Raw genomic sequence first — 11,745 nt, 5'->3', positions numbered from 1 at the left:
CCATCTCCCTACCTGATATTATTGACAGACCCTTCAAACATGAAAAAGTTAGAATGGCCATAGCCCAAACACCCCTAAAGAGATGGATATAAAGATCAAAGGTGATGGTGGAGTTATATAGAGAAGATAGGATTTAACAAATGAATGTGATTGCTGAATCATTAAATTGATATCTCTTTTAGTCTACAGTATTTTAGAGCAGCTAGAAGTAAAAACTAATTGTGGAATTGTAACCCATGCTAAACTCTGAAATATTTTTTACAGCTAATTGTGGTGCTGTGCTTTGAAATTTATTGCTTTTTTGTATGTATGTTATTTTTCACAAAATAGAAAAAAATTCTATTGTGATGATAAAAAAATATTTATTTCTTCTAGCCTCCTATATTCTGGAGCAGCTAGAAGGAAAAATCAGAGAGGATAATATGGTAGCCCATGACAAACTCTGGGATCTGTCCTGAAGCAACTTGTTGAAAAGTGCTTTAAAAACTAGTGCTTTTTTCTTTCTTTGCTTTGTATATGGGCTATATTATACTAATAAAAAAGTAGTGGAGGGCGGGCCACGGTGGCTCAGCAGGCAAGAATGGTTGCCTGCCATGCCAGAGGACCCGGGTTCGATTCCCGGTGCCTGCCCATGTGAAAAAAAAAAAAAGTAATGAAGCATTGCCGGATGTAATTTCGGCCCCGTTCCTCTAGCTCTCTGCCTAGCAACATATTCAAGCTATCCCATTGGATCTTTCTGCTCTCAGCTCACCCAATCCCTCGCTGCCACCCCTTAGCCTCCTCACCAACCATGCAGCTCGCCTCCTCTGGCCCCTCCCTATTTCCGCCTCGCCACTATATAAAGCTCTGTACTGCCGCTAATAAACGTTCTGGTGCGCGACGCCTTGCCAGCCCTATCAGTTCTCGGGACTCGTCTCGCGCGCCCTCCAGACCTTCGAGCCCCCGGAACCAGTCGGCTACCGAGTTCCCCCGCTGCGAGGAAGACCCCAGGCAGGAGCTAGGGAAAGCTCCCGCAATTGGCACCCGAACAGGGACCTCCCCACCGCTCGTCTTCTCTCCAGCCCCGTTCGCCACACTCGACAGGTAAGGGCCCCCGCCGTTGGCAACGGCCCCCGTTTCCTCTTCCTCGCCACTCCCCACACTTAAGCCCGGCGACCGGCCCCAAATAGCAACCTAGCAGCCTTACCCCGTCTTCCCCCCCTGGTCTCTTACCTGCGCTCGTCGCTCGCTGCTTGTTCCTGCCTTCAGGGCTCACGGCCCCCGTCCCGCTGCGCCCCGCAGGGGGCCTTGTCTGCGCAGCACCCCCATGGCGCGGAGGACTTTCCCATCGGCTCTGGTTCGGATGCCGGGTCCTTGTTCGGGCGGCTGGCCGGTGCGCTCGAGCTTGGCCCCCCTGGGCTGAGCAGTGTCGAGGCGGAACAAGATGGCGAACTTCCGCCTTCTTCCCCGGGTGAAAGCGGGAACTGCCTCTACCCCTCCCCCGCCGCCATTTTGCGTCGCTGCCCCGCCTTGTCCGCCATCTTATCATCCCACTGCCCCGCCCCGTCCGCCATCTTGTAATGGCACCACGCCCATTAACCCAGCCCCTTGGCCGTCCGCTACGCCTATAGAGAAGATAGGATTTAACAAATGAATGTGATTGCTGAATCATTAAATTGATATCTCTTTTAGTCTACAGTATTTTAGAGCAGCTAGAAGTAAAAACTAATTGTGGAATTGTAACCCATGCTAAACTCTGAAATATTTTTTACAGCTAATTGTGGTGCTGTGCTTTGAAATTTATTGCTTTTTTGTATGTATGTTATTTTTCACAAAATAGAAAAAAATTCTATTGTGATGATAAAAAAATATTTATTTCTTCTAGCCTCCTATATTCTGGAGCAGCTAGAAGGAAAAATCAGAGAGGATAATATGGTAGCCCATGAAAAACTCTGGGATCTGTCCTGAAGCAACTTGTTGAAAAGTGCTTTAAAAACTAGTGCTTTTTTCTTTCTTTGCTTTGTATATGGGCTATATTATACTAATAAAAAAGTAATGGAGGGCGGGCCACGGTGGCTCAGCAGGCAAGAATGCTTGCCTGCCATGCCAGAGGACCCGGGTTCAATTCCCGGTGCCTGCCCATGTAAAAAAAAAAAAAAAAGTAATGAAGCGTTATTCAGTTTAAAAATATCATGTACTAATGCATTATAAAGCATGTATGAAACGTTAAAAAAAATACCAAAATTGAAAGAGGTCAGTTACAAAGACGACATATTATGTGATCCACTTTGTAATAAAAACCCAGAACAGAAAAATCAATACAGACAGAAAGTAGCTCAGTGGTTGCCAAGAACTGTGGGGAGGGGAGACTTGTGACTGATGGCCAATGGGCCTTTTGCTGGAGGAAGGGAGCCAGAAATGTTTTTAAATTGATTGTGTTGATGACTGCACAACTTTATGAACATACAAAATATCGAAGAATTGTGCACTTTAAATGGTTGAAAAGAATGTTAGGTGAAGTATGTATTAATAAAACTTTTTAAAAGGGCGAAGCTGCTCACTCTCAACATGACCATCAAATTTCATTCTGTATGTTTTAGTCTGTGCTGGAGATAAGCATTATGATTCTATAAAGGAAGACACGGAATGTATCTATTATGTAATAGGGGAATGATGTAGTAAAGGAAAAATATCATTTAATTATGCAAAAAATCAAATAGTTTTCTTTAAAACATCCATTAAGAGTATGAACATATAAACAAACAAATAAAATGGTCAAACATTTCTTGATTTGAAGATATAGCATGCCCCAAGAGAGGAAAATTTAACTTTGCTAGGATGAAAATTCTTTCCAAAATTGTGAACTGCTACCTAAATTCCAATCAAAATACTAATGACATTTATTTGGCTCTTAACAGAATTATTCTAAAGTTCATGTGAGATTAGAAGTGAATTTCAATATTTTCTAATTATGCATTTTATATTAGTTTTTAAAATAAATATGTATTTTTGTACTATAGGAGTTTGGAAAGTTAAAATATGTTATATATGTTTAATTAGAAACTCAGAGGAAGGCAAAGAGAGAAATATATAAGCAGTATTTGAAATATTTGGCACGATCATATCTGTGAACTTTCCAAAACTCATGAAATACATAATTCTGCATACTCAAGAAACCAAAGGAACGTAAAACACGATCATTTTAACAATACACTTAAGAACATCACAGAAAATGAAAATTAAAAAAAAAGAACAAACTGAATTTTTTAATAACCAAACATGAAAAGAGAGAAGTCTTCAAAGGAGCAAAAATTTGACCAACTACCTAACCCTTTAAAAGAAAAATAGTAATGAGCTAACCTAAAATGTCTTTGCTCAACAACAACAAAAAAATCCTTCAAGAATAAAGATGAAATTAAGGCACTTTTGTACAAATAAAACCTAGTAGAATTCAACACCAGTATACTTGCATTACATAAATACTATAGGTTTATTCCTTAGACAGAAGGAAATGATTCCAAATATAAGGATAGAGATGAAGATAGGAATACAGAGAACCAACAAGTTTAAATATTTGGGTAAATCTAAATGAATTCTAAGTGTTTTCACCAATAATAACAATGTCTCAGGGCTTATAGACAATTGAGTAATAAACTAGGCATGGGTAGATGGGTATAAAGTATTCTAATGGTTCTAATATCTTCATGTAAGAGTTTCATAAGTATGTATGACTTCCAAACTGACAGATAAGGAAAAAAATAAATAACTAAAAAAATTGTAAATCCTTCTTAAGAAAAAGAATAAGACCAGTAGAAAAGAAAATTAGAGCAGGGAGGACGAATATAAATCACAGTGTAAGATAGAAGTTATATAACCCAATATATATATTGCATTACAAATAAATTTAATTAATTAAAATAATAAAACAATAAATATTCCAATTCAAAAACAAAGATTGCCAGTACCTTGTTATTGAAGTTATAAGAAGAACACCAAATTAAGTCCCAAGAAAAAGATGAAATTAATAAAATAGGCCACAGACTACATACCATATGGAGGATTACAATTCCAAAAAGTTGGTTTCTTTAACAGAATCATAAAATTAATAAACACCTGAAAAGAGTGTGTGAGAGCGAGCGAGCAAGGAAAAAGCACAAATAATCTATAAATATTAGGAAATTAAAGAGACAGGACCATGGATGCTTCGTACATTAAAAAAGTTGAAAGATGTTTTGAACAATTTCATAACAGTAAATCTGAAGGAAAAAAAAAAAAAACTCAGGGAAAATAAGACCTACTTCTAAAATTAACACAGGAAACAGAAAGCCTGCATAGTCATGTCACCATTGAAGACATTTAATGTATCATGAAAAGCATTTCCATAAGGGAAATGCTAACACCAGATGATTTCGTCAGGGAATTTCACCAAATAGAAAAGAAATAGCACAAATCGTGGATAAACTCTTACCTAAAATGACAAGTAGAAGAAGGAGGAGGAGGAAGAGCAGTAGCAGCAGAAACACTCCCACTTTATCTTATGTAACCAGCTTTAACTTGATATTCAAACCCAACAAAAACATCACAGGAAAGGGAAATTACTGGCTATTCTTGCAGAAAACATAGCTACAAGCATTCTAAAAGATATTAACAAACAGAACCCAGGATTAAATACATAAGATACAAAGTTGTGTTATTTCCAAGAATACAGTTAAACATTTAAAAATCAATGTAATTAATCTCATTAAAAATAAAGATCATATAATTACCTCAATTTATATGCAGAAAAAACATTTGAGGAATTCAGCTCTTATTTATGAAAAAAATGTCTTCGCAAACTAGAAATAGAAGGGGACATTCTTAATCTGATTGAGAGCAACTTTTAAAAATACAGCATATATGACACTATGCTGTGATGTTGATATCTTTCTCTTGATGTCGGAAAGAGTGCCCACTATTATCACTTCTATCAAAGATTTTATTCCAGTTTCTAGACAGTAGAGGAAAGTTAGAAAAAGAGAGTATATACATATTGGAAAGGAAGCAACTAAAATGCTTTATTTACAAATTAAAAAAAGTGTGCTTAAAGAAATCCTAAGAAGATAGAAATTCATGACTTGGGTTAATAAAAGAATTTAGCCAAATCACTGATTGGAACATCTCTATAACCAAAAACTTCAAAGAAATGAAATTTGAAAATTAGCACTTATAATAATATAAATATATCAAATATCTAATAACCTACTGTGCTGTTTTGAATCTGTTATGTACCCTACAAAGGTCATGTTCTTTTAATCCTAATCCAGGGACAGACCTATTGTTTAGCATGGAAACTTTTGCTTAGATTATTTTCTAGAGACTGACTCACTCAATTGTGGGTGTGATCATTTGATTAGATGGAATTGTGATTCCACCCATCCAAAGTGAGTTTTGATTAGTTTACTGGAGTCCTTTAAAAGGGGGAAATATTCTGGAGAAAGCTCAGGCACGGACATACAGAGATGTTTAGAGTACCTACAAAGATGCTTAGAGAGCTGTTAGAAACCAGGGTGCTGCAGGTATCACCATGTGCTTTCCCATGAGATGCTAAGCAAGCCAGAATCTGGAGAGACCAGATGCAGAGAAGGTAAGTGAGGGCCCACAGGTACCTTGAGAGGAAGTCATTGGAATCAGAAGCACAAAGCAATGAGCCAGGAGCAAGGACCTCAGTTGCCAATCACACGCTTTATCAGCTGACAGAGAAATCCAGGATGCCATTTGGCCTTTCTTGGGAGCCAAGATATCTTTCTCTGGATGCCACAGTTTGGGCATTTATATGGCCTTAGAGCTGTATACTTGTAATATAGTAAATCTCCTTTATAAAAGCTGATCCATTTCTGGTATATTGCAGTCTGACAGCTTTAGCACACTAAAACAGCTACCCCCCAAAAAATACCAAATAAATCTAACTAAATGTGTACAAGACCTGTATAGAGAAATCTCTAGACCATCGTTGGGAGCAATTACTGAAGATTTAAATAAATGGAAAGTACACCAGGTTGAATTTCATTCCCCAAAATTCATGTCCAAGAGGAACTTCAGAATGTGACCTTATCTGGAAATAGGATCTTTGAAGACATAGTTCACTCTGTTAAGATGAGGTCACCCTGGACTAGAGTGGGCCTTAAATCCAAATGACTGGTGTCTTTAAAGGAAAAGGGAAAGTTGGACACAGAGACACACATACAGAAAAATAACAGCCATCTGAAGGCGAAGGCAGAATTTGAGTGATGCTGTCACAAGCCAAGGCATGCCTAGGGCCACCAGAAGCTGGAACAAGCAAGGAAGGATTCACTCCTAGAGGCTTCAGAGGAAGCATGGCCCTGCCAATGCCTTGATTTCAGACTTCTAGACCTCAGAACTAAGAAAATATATATTTGTTGTTTTTAGGTATCCAGGGTATATTACTTTTTTTATGGCAGCCCTAGGGAACTAATACAAAGAAGTATACTCTATTTATGGATTAGAAGTAATAATGATTGTGAGGACGTCAGTTTTACACAAATTTATCTATAGATTTAATGTTATGCCAATAAAATTTAACTTTATCTATTACAGTGAACAGACTGATTGTAAAATGTATTTGTAAATGCAAAGTACAGGCATTTAAGGTGCTCTTAATGAATAGGGATGGGAGAACTTGTTTTACTGGTCATCAAAACTTCTATATAAAATGATAGTAATTAAGAATGCATGATATTATACCCATGAAATGTAATAGAGAGTACAGAAAGAGACCCATATACTTAGGATTCTTAGTTTATGATGAAGATGACACTTCAAAGTAGGAAGAAGAGTGCTATCTTTCAATTGAGACTATTAGATAATCATAAAGAAAACAAGTAGACTTAACCTTTACCTCACTCGATACACTAAAAAAAAATTCGGTTCCAGGTGGACTATATTTCTAATTGCAAAAGGCATATGTGGAGATCAAAGAGATAGAGATAGATAAATAGCATTGATAGCCCCAGAGTTAAACCAGAATGGAAAAAGATATTTTGAACACATATAATCAATATAGGACATGTACTCAGAATAGAAACTTCTCAAAGATCAATGAGATTAAGACTGTCAACACAGTCCTAAAATATACAAGAAACTTGACAGCACCTCACAAAAGACCATATCATAAATGCACAACAAATATAAAAGTGCTCAACCTCATTAGTGATTGGGAAATGGAAATTTAACTCACAATGAGATACTACTGTACATGTGCCAGAATGGAGGAAATGCCAAGACTAAAAAATGATGTGGAGCAAAAGACACTATCAAAGGCTGCTGTTGTATGTGCAAACTGGTGTAAACAAGTTGGAAAACATTTGAAATTCTCTCCTAAATGCCAATTATCTGTTAATTAACCCCCTCTTAGATATTTAATTTTTAAAAAGGCTACATATTTGCATCAAGAAATATGTTCATAGCTACGATATTTGTATTGTTTATAGCTACAATATTTTTAATAGCTAAATCTATAGATCACTTAAGTACCTATCAACAATACAATGGATGACTTGCATCTACTTTTACAGCAGAATAATTGTGAGGAAAATGAATCAGCATATAGCGACACTAATGTAAACATGATATTGAATAAAAGAAACCAGAAACAAAGTAAAAGAAAGATGTCATCCTATTTCTATAAAATGTAAAATTGGTGAGCCAAAATTATAGTCTTCAAGAATGTAGAAGGTAAAAATATAAAGAAAACGAAATGATTAACTCAAAATTTATGGGTATGGTGACCTTTATAGAGGACATGGGGGATTTTGATTGAGAATCAGCATATGGAGGGTCCTGGGTTGTTAGCACTGTTCTACTTTTTATCCTTGGTGGTACAGACATGGGTTATTTACTTTCTTTAAGCTGTACATGTTTTAGATCCATGTACTCTTCCAAATGTGTGTTTCATTCCACAATAAGCAAATCTTAAAATAAAATCGGTAGAACAAAGAATAGATGTTCCAGCATATTATCTAAATGTTTAAAAGTAGCGGAAGAATCAAATATAATTTAACCAGTAACATTCATGGAAAATAAAGATAGGAGGCAGTTTGTAGCACAAGTAAACAATTTATCTTTCAAGTAGGATAATGCTTATACTGTTTAAAGCTTATATACCAATAAACACATGTATAAACCTAGAATTTAGAATGGTGACTGTAACCACCATAAATGGAGGGCAAAGGTAGAAGGACCTTTACTTCTCACCGAAGACTATTACATACCATTTGTTTTTAACTCTCTGCGTACATCACTTAATAATAGCGAATATAGTAGGAATCTGTGGATTCTTATATTGCTAGCTTCAAAGCACCAGAGAAAGGATTCTGGGAAATATTTACATTAGTGAATTGTATAGTTGATAGACTTTTCTTAACTTTTGAAAATTTAATTAAGGAGATAAGGAAGAACCAAATCCCTGTTTTTACACCTGAACTTGAGAAATAAGCGCTAGAACCCGAGAGACACTAACATGAGCTGTTCTCCCAGCATCTCACCATATGTTCCAACAATGTGGGTCCCAACACCCGTTTTCTGGCCATGTCTCTAACAGGCAGGCACACCTCAATGAATGGGGAGGTATATATTTCCCCTCCTAGCTCCATGTTTCTTTCCTTATTCAGAACTACTCAATGTTAGCCCATGTCACTATTGTTTTTCTGTTTCTGCTCTCACAGCCCCTTTAGACTCTGCTACTAGATAACCCTCGTATCATTCCAACTCAACAGCCTTGCTTTACAGATATGAACCTTGGGATGTGCTAGAAGGAATATTTTATTTATCATTCAAGCAGCACCCTTCTGAGGGTGAAAGGGGTTACTATTAATAACTACACTGGGGTGACAGGCAACATTATTTTTTATACCATGCCTGCCTAGATCCTTGATCAGTTGTTGCTAAAAAAAAATCAATTATGTTAGTATTTTTAGTTTGCAATGCACATTCATATCGGCTTGAAACGCATTTCCCTTCTGAATTTGTGAACAGGGTTCCATGCACATTACTATTATTTTCAAGCCAGAATCCATGAATAGGGCTTCCCAATTCTATCTTTTGATTCTGTTTCATAAACAAACATTTTTTTTTCAAAAGAGATTCAGAAGCTATGAGTAGTTAAACAACTCACTGGGAAAACTAAGCAAGGAAAGACTTATCTACAAATGCTGGACGACCTTGTCTATTTGAAAAAGTAGCAGGGCATACTAGCCTGATGTAAGACACTTATTTATAAATTATGATTATTTTTGAGACCAGAAACAACATATCTCAGATGTCTAACTAAAAGACAGCTAAGACATTTAAGGGCATGCAAAATGGTGGCACTCCTGCTTACTTGTAGCATCTAGTAAAAATGCTATTCATGTAGGTCATGGTATATTGCTTAGTCCTTTAAACAGGATATAAACTAAAAAGTTACTCATAATGTTTTATTAATATTTATTCATATAAATACACACAAATATACACAGCTGCACACAAAAATAACAGTGGCTGAGAATAAATGGAAGCTTCTTTTTCATGTATGCCAAAGCCAGAACTGGTAGGGTTAATCTACTTCATGAAATTGTTATGATTGGATACTATTCCATTATATCAGGTCCTCAAACCTATCTGTCTTTTTATTCTGCCTTTCCTGGCATGTTATCCCTCTCTACCTTCTGAAATAGCGCCAAAATGATTCTCTACTTGAAGTCCCATGAACTAAAGGAGGAAATATGAAGGCAAAGTTAAACCCCCCCTTCCCTTTAATAGCACAATCCTGAAGTTGCAACTTCAACTTATGTCCCATTGATCAGAACTTGGTGGCTTGGTTGAACTAGATACAAAGGAGGCTGGGAAATGTAGTCTTTCTCTTGCGGCCAAGACCCACATAAAAAATTCACTATGTTGGGAAAAAGGGGTGATGAATATTAAGGGGACAGATGTCCTTCTCTTCCAATGCATCCTTCCCTGCATTTACTGTATATAGTATGAATAAGTATTAATAATGCTGATTCATGTTTCCCAAGAGCTTAAAGTCTAGAAAAGAATAAAATATGCAGACTTTTGTGCATGGCCCACGGTAGAATGTGGTAACAAATTCTCAAGGAAGAAGCCAAAAAGAATACATGAGGACATGGAGCTAAGAAGAAGAAATCAGTTTGGGGTCTGTAATTAGGTAGACCTTATGCAATTGAAATTATTTGAGTTAGGGGCTAAGAAAAAATCACTACTAATTATCAATAGATGGAGATTGGAAAGAGAATTTCAAGGAGAAAACAGCAAGAGAAAAGTTACTTTAATGGAGAAATACAGGGGAACTTAACTTGGCTGGATGTAGTTTTCATACATCTATCCAGCATGACTATATTTGTTCTGAACACTTATTCATTCATTCTTTTATGCATCAAATACTATTGTATTAGTCAAGGTTCTCTAGAGAAATAGAATCAACAGGGAACACTCACAAATATAAAATTTATAAAAGTGTCTCATGTGACCGTGGAAACGCAGAGTTCAACATCCGCAGGGCAGGCTGTGAAGTCGACGATTCTGATGGAGGTTCTGGATGAACTCCATAGGAGACGCTCACTCGCTGAAGCAGAAAGAGAGCCTGTCTCTTCTGAATCCTCCTTAAAAGGCTTCCGATCATTAGATTAAGTATCACTCATTGCAGAAGACAACCCCCTTTAGCTGATTACAAATGGAATCAGCTGTGGATACAGTTGACATGATCATGATGTAATTCTAGAAAATGTCCTCATCACAACAGACAGGCCAGCACTTGCCCAACCAGACAAACAGGTACCACCACTTGGCCAAGTTGACACATGAACCTGACCATGACAATTATTGACCACCTAATATTTGCTAGACTGTGCACTCATTCGTGCTAGGAATGATAACATAATCTCTGCTATCATGAGGCTAATGTGACAGTGTGGAAAACAAACAATAAATAGATAGTCACAAAATAAAATTATCACAATTGTTATGTAGAGTATCATGATGCGATATACTGAAGACTGAATTTAGATTAGGTAGCTAGTCACTCAGGGAAGATGTCTTTGTGGACGTGATATTTGATGGGAGACTGTAAGAATGAGTAAAATAAGGTGATGGCATGTAAATTAATGAAGAGTGTTCCAGGCAGAAATACAAGGATATGTAAAGGTTATGTATTGGGTAATAGTGTAGAATGTCAAAGGAACTGAAAGGCATGTGCAGGAGGTATTGGAGTAGTAGGCAGGTGTCAAATCATGTGCAGTGTTCCAGGCCATGGTCTGGATTGATTGGTTTATTGTAAGGCCAATGTGAAGCCATTGAAGGTTTATTAGTAAGAAAGTGATATGAGTTCATTCATTGTGTTAAGAAAATCACTCTGACAGCAGGGTGGGGAGGGTATCTACAATGTTCCAGGAGGGTGGGGCTGAAAACAGGAAAAGATGGTTGAAGTCAGATAAGGGAAGGACTTGGAAACCATGTGTAGAAGTATACACTTTATTCTGTAGTTGGTAGGGAAACCCTGACTACATAAATTTGATTTGATGTTGTCTTAGTTTGTCTTAGTTTGCTACAGATTGGGTGATTTAAAACAACAGAAATTTACTGTCTCACAGTTCAAAAGCCTAAACATCTATGATCAAGGCATCAGAAGGGCCATGCCCTCTCTGAAGTCTCTAGGCTCCTAGAAGTGGCTCGCTGGCAATCCATCATGTTCTCTGGCTCGTAGCATAGCTCATT

General features: G+C 37.1%; 1 long non-coding RNA gene across 1 annotated transcript in view; it reads left to right on the top strand.

The window, feature by feature from the left end:
* The first annotated feature begins 886 nt into the window (after positions 1-886).
* LOC143670224 (uncharacterized) overlaps positions 887-11,745 on the top strand; it is a 29,649-nt gene continuing 18,790 nt past the window's right edge. The window contains exon 1 of the long non-coding RNA XR_013169300.1: positions 887-1,083. This is a non-coding gene — a long non-coding RNA (uncharacterized LOC143670224). The remainder of the gene's footprint in view (positions 1,084-11,745) is intronic.

This window comes from Tamandua tetradactyla, chromosome X, assembly GCF_023851605.1.
Source record: "Tamandua tetradactyla isolate mTamTet1 chromosome X, mTamTet1.pri, whole genome shotgun sequence".
Lineage (NCBI taxonomy): Eukaryota > Metazoa > Chordata > Mammalia > Pilosa > Myrmecophagidae > Tamandua > Tamandua tetradactyla.
Note: the sequence above shows the minus strand (reverse complement) of the source record. Positions and strands in the feature narration are given on the sequence as shown.